This window comes from Perna viridis, chromosome 3, assembly GCF_037379345.1.
Source record: "Perna viridis isolate PV_CMFRI_1.1 ecotype Kerala chromosome 3, ASM3737934v1, whole genome shotgun sequence".
Taxonomy (NCBI): Eukaryota; Metazoa; Mollusca; class Bivalvia; order Mytilida; family Mytilidae; genus Perna; species Perna viridis.
Window position 1 is genome coordinate 29,072,234 of NC_142447.1, and position 11,730 is coordinate 29,083,963.

Consider the following 11,730-nt stretch of genomic DNA (forward strand, 5'->3'; position numbering starts at 1 on the left):
ATACCTTTTATGGCTTTTTTCACTATCTTGTCTGTGTGTCTGATTAAGTATCATACTATGCATTTGAACCAGGAGAAATTTATTACTTGTAGCAGCAAAATATTTGTGCAAATATCAATCACATACTGCAACAATAAGGGACGATTGTCTTAGATGTTTCTGATGGTTTATTGCCTTTCGTCTTTATATCCAAGATCAAACAATATGAGATTAAAGGGTATTGTAATGATCCGATCATGTTTAGGTTTTGCATGTAACAATTCTGAGCTTTTGTAACGACTTTCTTGATGATTCATTGCTCAAACCTCTGTTCTAAATCAACCATTATACGAAACAAAACAGAAATAGTTTAATGTATAAAACGGTACCTGACCTTTGCAATGAGTGAAAGAAGATCTTGAATGTTAAGTTTACCACAGTTTGGCGCCAAGTTATGCGAAAATTAGGTACTCAATATTTCAATGCCTCTGTGGACCGTGGGAGCAATCATACAAGTTAACTTATGTTATAAAGTCCTTTCGAAACAATATTTTACCATGCCTTTTTCGTGAACACTGATAATTGTTTATAGATATTTGTTTTTTTTTTATAAAAGTTACATTGTGCTTTGTAGTTGAAATTCTCTCTTCAAATCACCTTCACAGATTTTTGAAGTTTTAACAAAAAAAAAATAAAATTAGATAAGCCATTGACATCAGTGTTCAGTCTGTCTGAATTGTAACATGTAGTTGTTCTTAGCCTTTAGAATTTGAATAATTGATCGACCATCTTATAAATCTACAAGCGGATTTGACGTGTTCTTTTAGATCCTTCAATTTAGTTGGTATTGTTGCAAAGCATGTCTACTAATTCAGTAAACAGTTTTGAGGACTAGAACAGACACACAAGGAGTTATGCCGATACTCGGTCTCTTATAGGTTACAATTATGGTATAGTATGGGGAACAATTTAAACTTATGAATTTAACTTCGAAACCTATAGAAAGTGAGAAAGAAGTGGTTTCAACATCAAAAGTTTCATCCAAAAAGGTGTACCAGTATTTATATTTCTTTAATTAAGTGGGATGCGTTACATTGCTACCATTTTTCATCTAGATATGATCAGTTAGCGTACAATTTACCTATAGTATATACAACGATTTCAGACATTCAGCACGGACAAAAAAACAGCACTGATATGAATGCAGACTGTTGTTATCTGTCAGTCAGATCTTGGTGACGGCCGTAGATTTTTTTTTAATGGCAACTTAGATATTTAACATATTTCTCCCCTATCAGTCACTGAGCGCTCTCTTTAGAAATATGTACATTTGTCGCAGTATACATGCTAGAAAATAAATTCTGGAATGATAACTGTTATCTTGGCTTGGTCATCACATGCAACAAAGTTTCACTTGGTGACATCCATAAGCAACCAGTCTCTACGAAAAAAAACCCATCGTATTAAGAGCTTTTGTTTCAATTGTGTAAGCGATTTATTTGCAATTATTATATTCATTCTATATAAACGGTAATGAGTTCATTGTTTTAACAAATAGATGATTCAATGAATATAAATAAGGCTCTCTTGAAGAAAAGTGTATAATAGAAGTCATTATTATTTGATAGACCAATCTCATTTTTATTTATTATTTTATAAGAAAAGTCCGAAAACTAAATGTCATCGGAAACACTATTTGTAGAACTAATTTCATTAGATTCAAAACTTTACAACTCGACTGTCGTCGATATGAATTTACGATATGGACAAAATGTTGTTCTATCATATAGTCCTTGTTGACTGATGTTGATTTGATCTAGCTGTCTGTTAAGCAAATGCATTCTAAGATTACCTATCCACTGATGGTACGTAATTTTGGCTACTGTATTACTTTTTTTTTTATATTTTTAACGACTAAGGAAGGTGGTGATGTAGGTTTTTGAACCACTTTGTCCAAAATGGAATTTACCCTTTATCTTTTCTTTAAGTAAATGTGTCCATGGTAAAGGACTTAGAAAGAGGGTATTCAGATTCACATGGCAGTTGCAAGTAAGGTCAGGTCATTTGACATTGTTGCGATTTAATTATCAACTATATTTAAGAAAAACCTATTTCATCATGAGGTTAAACAAAGACGGATTATTTAACAAATAACTTTCAAACGGAGACGACCACGACAGGACTAAAAAGATGAAGTGAAAATTATTAATCCGTTCAACGTTAGACACAGCGATAGCATTAAATAAACTTTAACAAAGAAAAGAAGAAACAAATGTTTGCTTTTAATGTTATGAATTCAGGTGGATATTCGTACGAGTCACTTAGTATATATGACTTAGTAATGATATCAAATTGACACCATATGATTTATTTACATCTATTTGTCGTTATATTACAATAATAGTATGCGGATAATGAATTAGCTATTACCAATAATTGGAATGACTTCACGATTTTCCATCATATTTGTGATAAAATCTGTAATTATTTGCATCGGTTTCTTTGGAAATCATATACTGATTGCTTGTCAAAAGTTAATTGGGTTAAAATGAAGTCGTTCTGTCATTTCCTCTTAACCTTGCAGCTCCATTAAATTCCCTTTGTGAAACACTATAGAATGCAAACACAACTGTCCGATTTAGCTATCAACATATTATACGTCGTTAAAGCTATCACTATGGTCAACACTTTTAAACATGTCCAATTTGCCTAACCATTACAAAATACTATATAAATATGCCATTTCCAAGTCAGGAATTTCTGGCCTCTAATATACGTCTTGTTTCGTTTTCACCTTTAGTTTATTTTATATTGCTTGAGTATATAGTGTTAACTCTTTCGCTGAACCTGTGTCTAATGATGTGTTGGGACCGGACGCAGCCTGTCCTGTAGTATGAGGGATTCCTTGTCATTCATTGAAGACCAATGGGTGGCCTTGGTCTGACATTTTCAAGCTGGTGGGGTTCTTGTTTCTTCGACATATACACCATACCTATTCTATACTTGACAATCAGTCGAGGAAAGCTCGGGAAAAATACCTCTGTACTTCTTGCAAAAGCTATTTATTGAAGAAGTTTGTTGTTATGACATCTTTGTTTGTATCGTTTTTCATATTTTTAAAATGACACAACCGAACTAGTGCTTATAGGAAATGGTTTATGATCACAACGTGGGTGGACACGTTTAAATAATATGACCAAATATGTATACTTCAGCAATATTTATTGAACATCAAACCCACTTAAAGTCATATGCAATATTTATAATCTCTCAATTAAACTCACTGTTGTACAAATACTATATAGAGTTATTTGATATCTACACATTTAATTACATCAGAAGTGATAAAAAATATTAAATACCAGAGATCCACTGTCGTGATTTCATTAGCTAGTATTCAAAATTAAGGTAGTAAAAATACAAAACATATTTAAAAAAATTCAGTCATGCGCATGTTACTACATGTATGGACAACATACACGATGATCATTAGCTCTACTTGCACCAATGAGAAAATATTTTATCTACATAGCCCCGTGCAGGTCCGGGTGTCAAAAGAATAGGCCTGCGCTAAGCTTGTCGTAAAAGGCGACTAAGTAGTGCTCAGAAACCTAGCCGGGGGCTAGGCGCTCTGCCCACAGAGCAACTGGGATGTGTGCCCCAAGTGGAATGGGGTACCCATGGCATGTTACATGCTGAGGTTGTCAGGCTATAATACGGAAAATCTGACCGCAAACCATATCGGTGCACCGTGTTGGGAAAGATGTCACGTTCCTCTCGCACGTTAAAGAACCCTGCTGTGGTATTCGATAGGAGTAGGAACCTTTGCGCTCCGACACAGGAGGCTAAATTGCCCGACCTTACGCACCCCCCTTTTTCTAGTGGCGATCAAAATTTGTCGACCCTAATATCCTTGTGTCCCATCCTTTTTTTTTATTTCGTCGTCGTTTCATGTTCATTTTGTCATCCATTTCATGTTCATCGTCTGAATATAGCTGAAATATTGCTGCTCGGACGTTTAACCCCAACAAAAAACAAACATACCATTCAGATATGATTAACCCAACTCGTCAGGGCTTCCTTTTAATTATCTTAATTATCCATGTTTGTTCAGTAGAAGTTTCCGGACATTCGAGCATTCATTAATGGTAATGTTTACTGTTAAACACCTGGTTAACAGGCGAACTCTACATATATTCTCAAATGGCATAAAAAGCAGAAGCTATTTGAAACTTGACGACATTAGTTAATTGCGTTTACATTTGTTCTTTGCATACGTTGGTATATCAGATAATTAATATTTGTGAGAAATGTGAGTAGAATATTCATATAAAGCGAACATGTATTTCGACTATAGCTTTTAGGTGATCTAATTAAAATAGTAAATGTAAGGTATCAAATGTCCAGATAAATTTAAAGATTTAATCAAAAATAGCGCCTCGTTTTATACTGGACTTAACATGAATGTTAGTGAAAATAAGATTGAAGTATTCATTTTCGCTAAAGAAAACGTTCATTAGTTTTATGGCGCATATGAGTATGATAATGTTTCTAAATATATACAGACCCTCAATAGAAAAGGAACGGAATGGTGAAAAGTAACAAATGCACCAGCGTATAACCAAAATACAAAATTGAAAGAACTTTCAGGTCTGATTGTTTTTATATTACACTGCATGAATAAACAATAAAATGTCTATATTACTTATTAGCTTGATTTTAAAGAGTTGTCATCGTTCAGTTACCGTGGTTTTATTACCTTGTTGTCGGGGACTTCCACAACTTACTTGAAGCTTCAATTCGGAATACAAATGTTCCGAGTAAACGTTTAAAGCTTTAGAAAAATGCTTATCTACTTGTGCAAATCAATATTAACTGAATATTTATGAATTCTGCGCGTCAAAATGCATAAAGTTTTGAGTGTGTAGTTTTTTTTTAGTGTTATTTCCTTATGTGAACGTTTCCTTTAATTTCTCGGAACATAATCATGTAATCATCACTACAGGAGTTTTATGGTCGTCATCATGAACTCGTAGATCAATACGGTGTATCCATCTGCACCATGAAAACTGATTTATTAAACGTGTCATAGTTTTCCTTTCCTCTTTCGTCCACCCTGGATCGACTTGACTTTTTGTGAGCAACTCGGAGGATGTGTCTAGAAAGGTAAAGCTTACCCTACCGATGCATCTGGTCCATGCTTCCAATTTTTAGTGGAGTTTGAGTTGCTTATTTACTTTTGTTTCTTTGTATGATTTTAGTTTTGTTGTTTTATGTTCTTTATTATGTGTTTCTGTTTTCCATGTCCTGTCTTTCTTCTTGGATTACACTCTTTTGATTTCCGTTAGAATCTTGGTTCCCATGATTACTCTGTACAGTTTAGCCATTTCTAATGCATGATGAAATCCTAGTGCGGAATTAAAATTGTGAGTGCGTTCTAAAAATAAGAAAATTGCGTGTGAAATTGGAAACTTTGAGTGCAGAATAAACATATTGATTGTGTAATTTAACATCACATATTATTTCCATACTTTTCGTCATCATGAACTCGTGGATCAATACGGTGTATCCATCTGCACCATGAAAACTGATTTGTTAAACGTGCCATAGTTTTCCTTTTCTCTTTCGTCTACCCCGGACTTGACTTTTATGAGCAACTCGGCGGGTGTTTCTAGAAAAACAATATGTATGATTTCAATTACTTTATGTTCTTTGTTGTGTATGTCTGTTTTCCATGTCTGGTCTTTCTTCTTGGATTATACTCTTTTGATTTCCGCTAGAGTCTTGTTTCCCTTGATAACTCTTTGACGATAACGGCATGCCATAGTTCAATGTATGTATATATAAACATGAATTTATATGTACACAAATATGTTCCGTTCGGAACTATTTATGATGTTGCATCATTTTAATGTTATGATTATGCTTCGGTTTAATCCTCTTGCTATTCAGACTAACTAGCTTTTCTAGGAAATGGAATTCCAGTTATGCAAGTTTTGCACTTAAGCCTTCATTAGCCTTCCGGCAGATGATTGAAAGTTTCAAAAGCAAACGTTCTAGTTAACACCAAGTTTGAAATAAGACAAATACCTTCGCACTACAGAGTATTTCAGCGTAATGAGACCGATCATCAGAACGAATTCCCGCAAAAATAAAATAATACAAATATTTACCTACATGTACAGTATCGATATAATATGGTACAAAATGTAACTTCGCGATGCATTTTAGAATAAGACAGGACGATCAAAGTCAAGTCGTCTTTTCAACAGAATTAAATATACCTACAGAGCTGTACATATTTCAAAGAACATAAATGTAATCTAGAATTTTTACCCTCTGTGAACAACCCGCAATGCACAGCAGGGAACTATATTTTTTTTTCAAACACATGCACAAAAATATATAAATATATTAAAAATGATTGAAATGGGTGTTTATGTTGTGAATCAGACATTTTCAGTATTTCTCCTATCAAATTATGTTGTGAATTAAAGAGATAAGGTTTCTGTCACATGTTTTATTATCGATTTTTTTTTATTAAATTGTATCCTTCAATTTATTCCGGACAAACTCATTTAATGCTGAATATTTATTCACCTGCTCCCTAATCATTCTATTTCACAGGAGATACTGAGACCTTAGAATGACCTCTACTTTTGTGGTCATCATAAAAGTCGCGTTTGGTTTTTTTTTCCAGGAATTATATTTACAACCGATAAAACAACCGTTACCATCCCCGATTTCCAAAACTAATACAAAATGAACATGATGCCTAAGCAAAAGAAAGGTGGCACATTACAAGTTCGTGGGTTTGCTCGGAGTTGGCTGCATTTTATGTTCAATGTGTGTGTACGAAGAGAAAACCATGCTAAGATTATATTGTCGTCAAAATTAGATATGATTCTTTTTAATATAGTTTTCTTTAAAAACTTGAAGTGATTTATGTTTGTTTGTGTTTAATGTGTAGACATTTTCTTTTGAACCGTCCACAATATAACCAATTCGTATTTGAAAATCTTGTTCATTGATATGGTTATTGGGCAAGTGTTTTTGTTATGCAAATAGGATGATTGACCTGCATAATCATACCACCAAAAAGAACTGGGGTAAATTAACCGATCGACACTTTTTCGAAAATGAAAGACTTAATAAGACAAGAAAATGAATACAAAGACACACAACATACTAGTGTTAAATGGAGACAAAAAACTATGGAAATGGTCAGAAACGTTTACAATGACAGCCTAATTGATTACTCGCGTCTAATAAATAGACACAGGCATTCATCTCCATACGACAGCCTTTACATTGATGACAGACCGAGGAATTGGACAAAAGTCACTAGTTGTAGTTGTCGTGATATGTTGATGAGAAGAAAAATCCTCAACTGTAACTGAATTGAATTTATTGACATATGTAATTAAGACGACGATTCACTGGTCACGAATATTTGATTTGGTTAGACGAAAATTCATGGTATGAGTCTTGATTGTGGTAGCTTGTCTGTGAAAGCAGGTGTCTAACTAAAACATTATTATGAAAAACAGCGAATACTGAAGCAGCATTTGATCAGCTTCACTAAGGTCACCAGCAGACAAATTAATGTGCTCTTCGTCTGACCTAACTGGATCTTATGAATATTTCTTGTAATAAACAACCTTCCGACAGATTTATGCCAATGTCGACTTGTGGTATTTCAATAACCTCTATCAAAGGAAAATGATTACGAACCTAATAAGAAGCATCACCAAGAGTTGTATTGTGTATTTCCGTGAACATTTTATGGCATATAACCATGTCCTTCTTTTTATTAACAATTTTTAATTTATCATAGAAATAATTGATAAAAAAAGCATTTTAATTAATATTGTATTAAATATCAAGGATGAACAATGTTTCAGTTAAATTTAAGTTAGTGATGGTCTCTTTTATATGTCTTTTTTTTTCTTTCTTTTGAAATGAATTACTTTCAAAACATATTTTACCTAGTTATCACTGAACAATCTTTGACAAGTATACATTAAATGGTGATTAAAATTACATATAATGACCTGCTTTATTTGTGTTAAAGAGTAATCAAGGGTACCAAGGTTATAGCGGTAATCAAAAGAGTAATCAAAGGAACCAAGGTTATAGTGGTAATCAAAAGAATGTAATCCAGGGACAAAGGCCAGACATGGAAAACAGACATATACAACAAAGAACATAAAGTAACTAAAATCATACATACAAAGTAACAAAAGTAAATGAGCAACTAAATATATATCTTTCCATGGCAAACACAGAAATTCACAACAAAAATAAATAAGTTGCATCCTTAAAAAAAAACAAAAAAACTTGTTACCCTTCAAAGGCAGAGAATCAACTTTCACTAAGCCTCCATCGTGTCACTAACTGTATTATGCGGATAGACCATATACAATTTAGTACTGTCACAAACGTATAGTATCGTAAATTTGATTTATTAAGTCTGCGGTTGTTCATGGTAGATGATGCATGATTTTGTAGATGGAGAAATCAATGGAAGCGGGATTCGAACGGTAATTAAAAAGGAACATTATCAAAGGGTTACGACTCAAAACGAAAATTGACACACACAACAGAACATGAAAGAACCAGACAAAACACACAAAAGAAAATTTGCAACCCGAACTCCCCTAAAAACTTGAACGTGAACCATGTGCACCGGTAGGGTAAATGTCCTCAGGTTTTCACCAGCCAAATTGCCAATAAGATTCTCGAATGGCGAAAGACATTAACCATGTATCTTAAATAGCACTTTAAACTGCATTTACTAAACATTGTGATTTGTTTGCCACAAGATGCAAGATATCTCAAAATTCCTATGACAGCCATTCTGTATGAAGTCATCATACGTCATGAAACACTCTACGCCCGTAGAGATTTTAATGTTGAACGTTGTTTTGACCTGACAGAACAATTACACCATGCTTTTAACATCATAATGGCTATTAAATACTTGAGTGTCTTAAAAGCAAGAAATACTTGATATGGAAATATGTTTGTTTTGAACACACAGCTACTCATATCATCAAAACTGTCACGTACGAATATAATCTTTGGCGAAAATTTCCCCTTTCATTTTGAATATCAAAATTGGTTTGCTTTAGGACGAAAAGTTGAACCGATTGTTACATTAGTTGAAACCAGCAATGAAAGAGAGTATTTGAATATGCCGAGCTGCCATTTACAGGCTAAAAACTCTGGAGCATAATCCTTGAAAACTCATTCGATATATAGCCGTTAACTATTTATTTATGCAACAGAAACAAAACACCATGTACTATTTATCTATACTCCGACATGATCGATTGAGTGATTGATTGATTGTTGGGGTTTAACGCCCGAGCAGCAATATTACAGCTATATTCAGGCAATGAACATAAAATGATGATGATGAAATGAAAAAAAGATGGGACACAAGGACAATACGGTCGACAAATTTTGATTGCCACAAGAAAAAAGGGAGGGATGGTAGGGTCGGACAATTTAGCCCCCTGTGGCGGAGCGCAACGGTTCCTACTCCTTTCGAATACCACAGTAGGGTTCTTTAACGTGCGAGGAACGTGGCATCTTTCCCAACACGGTGCACCACTACGGTTTGCGGTCAGGTTTTCCGTATTATAGCCTGACAACCCCAGCATGTAACACGCCAGGGGTACCCCATTCGACCACCTGGGGCACACATCCCAGTTGTTCTGTGGACAGAGCGCCTAGCCCCCGGCTAGGTTTCTGAGCACTATTTTAGTCGCCTTTTACGACAAGCTTAGCGCTGCTGCATGCCTATTCTTTTGAAACCCGGACCTGCACGGAACTCGACATGCTTGACGCATACCATATACTTTATTCAGGAAACGACATCAAAGTTTTAATGATCAAATAGATTGTTTCGGCCAAGTTAGGCCCATAATAGAATGAATACTACGAATAATTAAGTACCAGTCCACATAAAATTCAGATACGTTAAAGTGATCAATGGTGTATAAAAACCCACCAAACAAACGATGCTTTTTCAGTCTACATAGGCTATGCATTCACATAACGATCATCATTTCTGCATTTAGATCGGCAATTTTGTTTTAAAACCATACATTTATCTCCCACTAAAAATCAATCAAATGAAACCAAAGCAAGAACGATTACTCTTGCAAAGTGCCAATTTCATGTACAATCTATATGATTTTTATTTCAAAAGCGAAACCACCAAATGAAAAACTAGGATTGGTTTTGTGATCAGAGACTGAGTCTGTTTCTGAACAAGAAATTAAATTGAATTTGGTGGGTTTTTGACATCTGTCTGATTTTTATAAAGACTGCTACTTAACTCCTAGTGTGGAGATTTATTACAGATGTTATCATATTTTCACCATAAGTCTATACACAAATAAAAACTTTTAAGAACCGTGTATTGTAATGTTATCGGAAATCTGTCCGTGCATTGCCTTTTAATATTACATTTTTTACTTTATTTTTCCATTTGAACAATGTATTTTTGACACACCTATATTTTATGAAATTGCACTCATGGCGTTTTGATTACAAGTAATATTGCATGGGTGACGTCATTCACTGTAAATTTGTTTTCTTTGGCTCAATTATCAGAATCAGAGTCAAAATTAATTGGTCAAGTATAGATACAATGTATTTACCTAAATTTGTTTACTTTTCTAGAGACATCCAAAAGAAATGCATATTAAAAAAGGGTTGTACCTACCAGGCGTTACCACATTAAATGCATACCAAATATTAGTTTCAATAATCACAATGAAAAGAAGTTCATCTGAACTGAGTGTGAAAAGAGATATAGACTATGGCCTCGGTCAGTATCTCTTTTCAGTGTTCCATAAAACATGATATTGTGTCACTGACCTGCCGTAATTGTAATGTTTGACGTAATTATTTGTTAAAGAACAGCAATATACAAATGTTTTGTTTTTGTCTGCGTTTTTAATTAGACCAAAAAATCACTTTCTAAGTAGCGTCTTATATTATTATAATAATAAACTCTACCACTTTGCTGTTTAGACTTACAGAAAAATAAATAATTCTAAGAACGTTCATCACACATCATTTCTAAGATTGGAAGGTCCTTAGAAAAAAAGTAGTATGGTCAACCTTTATTACACTTGTCAAAGGAAAGTGAATTAAAGCGAACACACAATAACGAAACCTGAAGGTCGACGGTTATAAACACTAAACTTTAAAACGGAGATGAAATCGATAAATAACACATAGACAGCTAGCATTACATGAGCAACCCTGATATCTATCCAAAACTAAGGACATCTTCAAAGCGGTGTTGAATTTTGGTAATTCGTGTTCATCTTTTCGTACTGGTTGTCCTAGTATATACCGAAGTTTGAAATGGAAGTTATAAAAATTGTTATCCTTCGACTTAATTTTTTCTCTTTTGTTTACTTTGACTACTGTAACAAATAAAACTTTTGACCTGCAACCTTGGACCGAATAACCATACCGCTGTGTTGGGAAAAATCAGACCCGATTACAGTAGTTTAAAGTTATATCAAAATAGGAAACATATATACGTACGTTGTACTACTTTTTGGGTCAAAAAGGCAGGCTTTCGAAGACTTCAAAAATTCAATAGATACTTTTAGTTTGAAAGTGCATGAATGCTATTTAAATTCGATTGACAGGAAATATTATATTATGTGACGGAATATGACTGAGTTAATTAGGCATATGGATTTAACTGTTAAATAAACC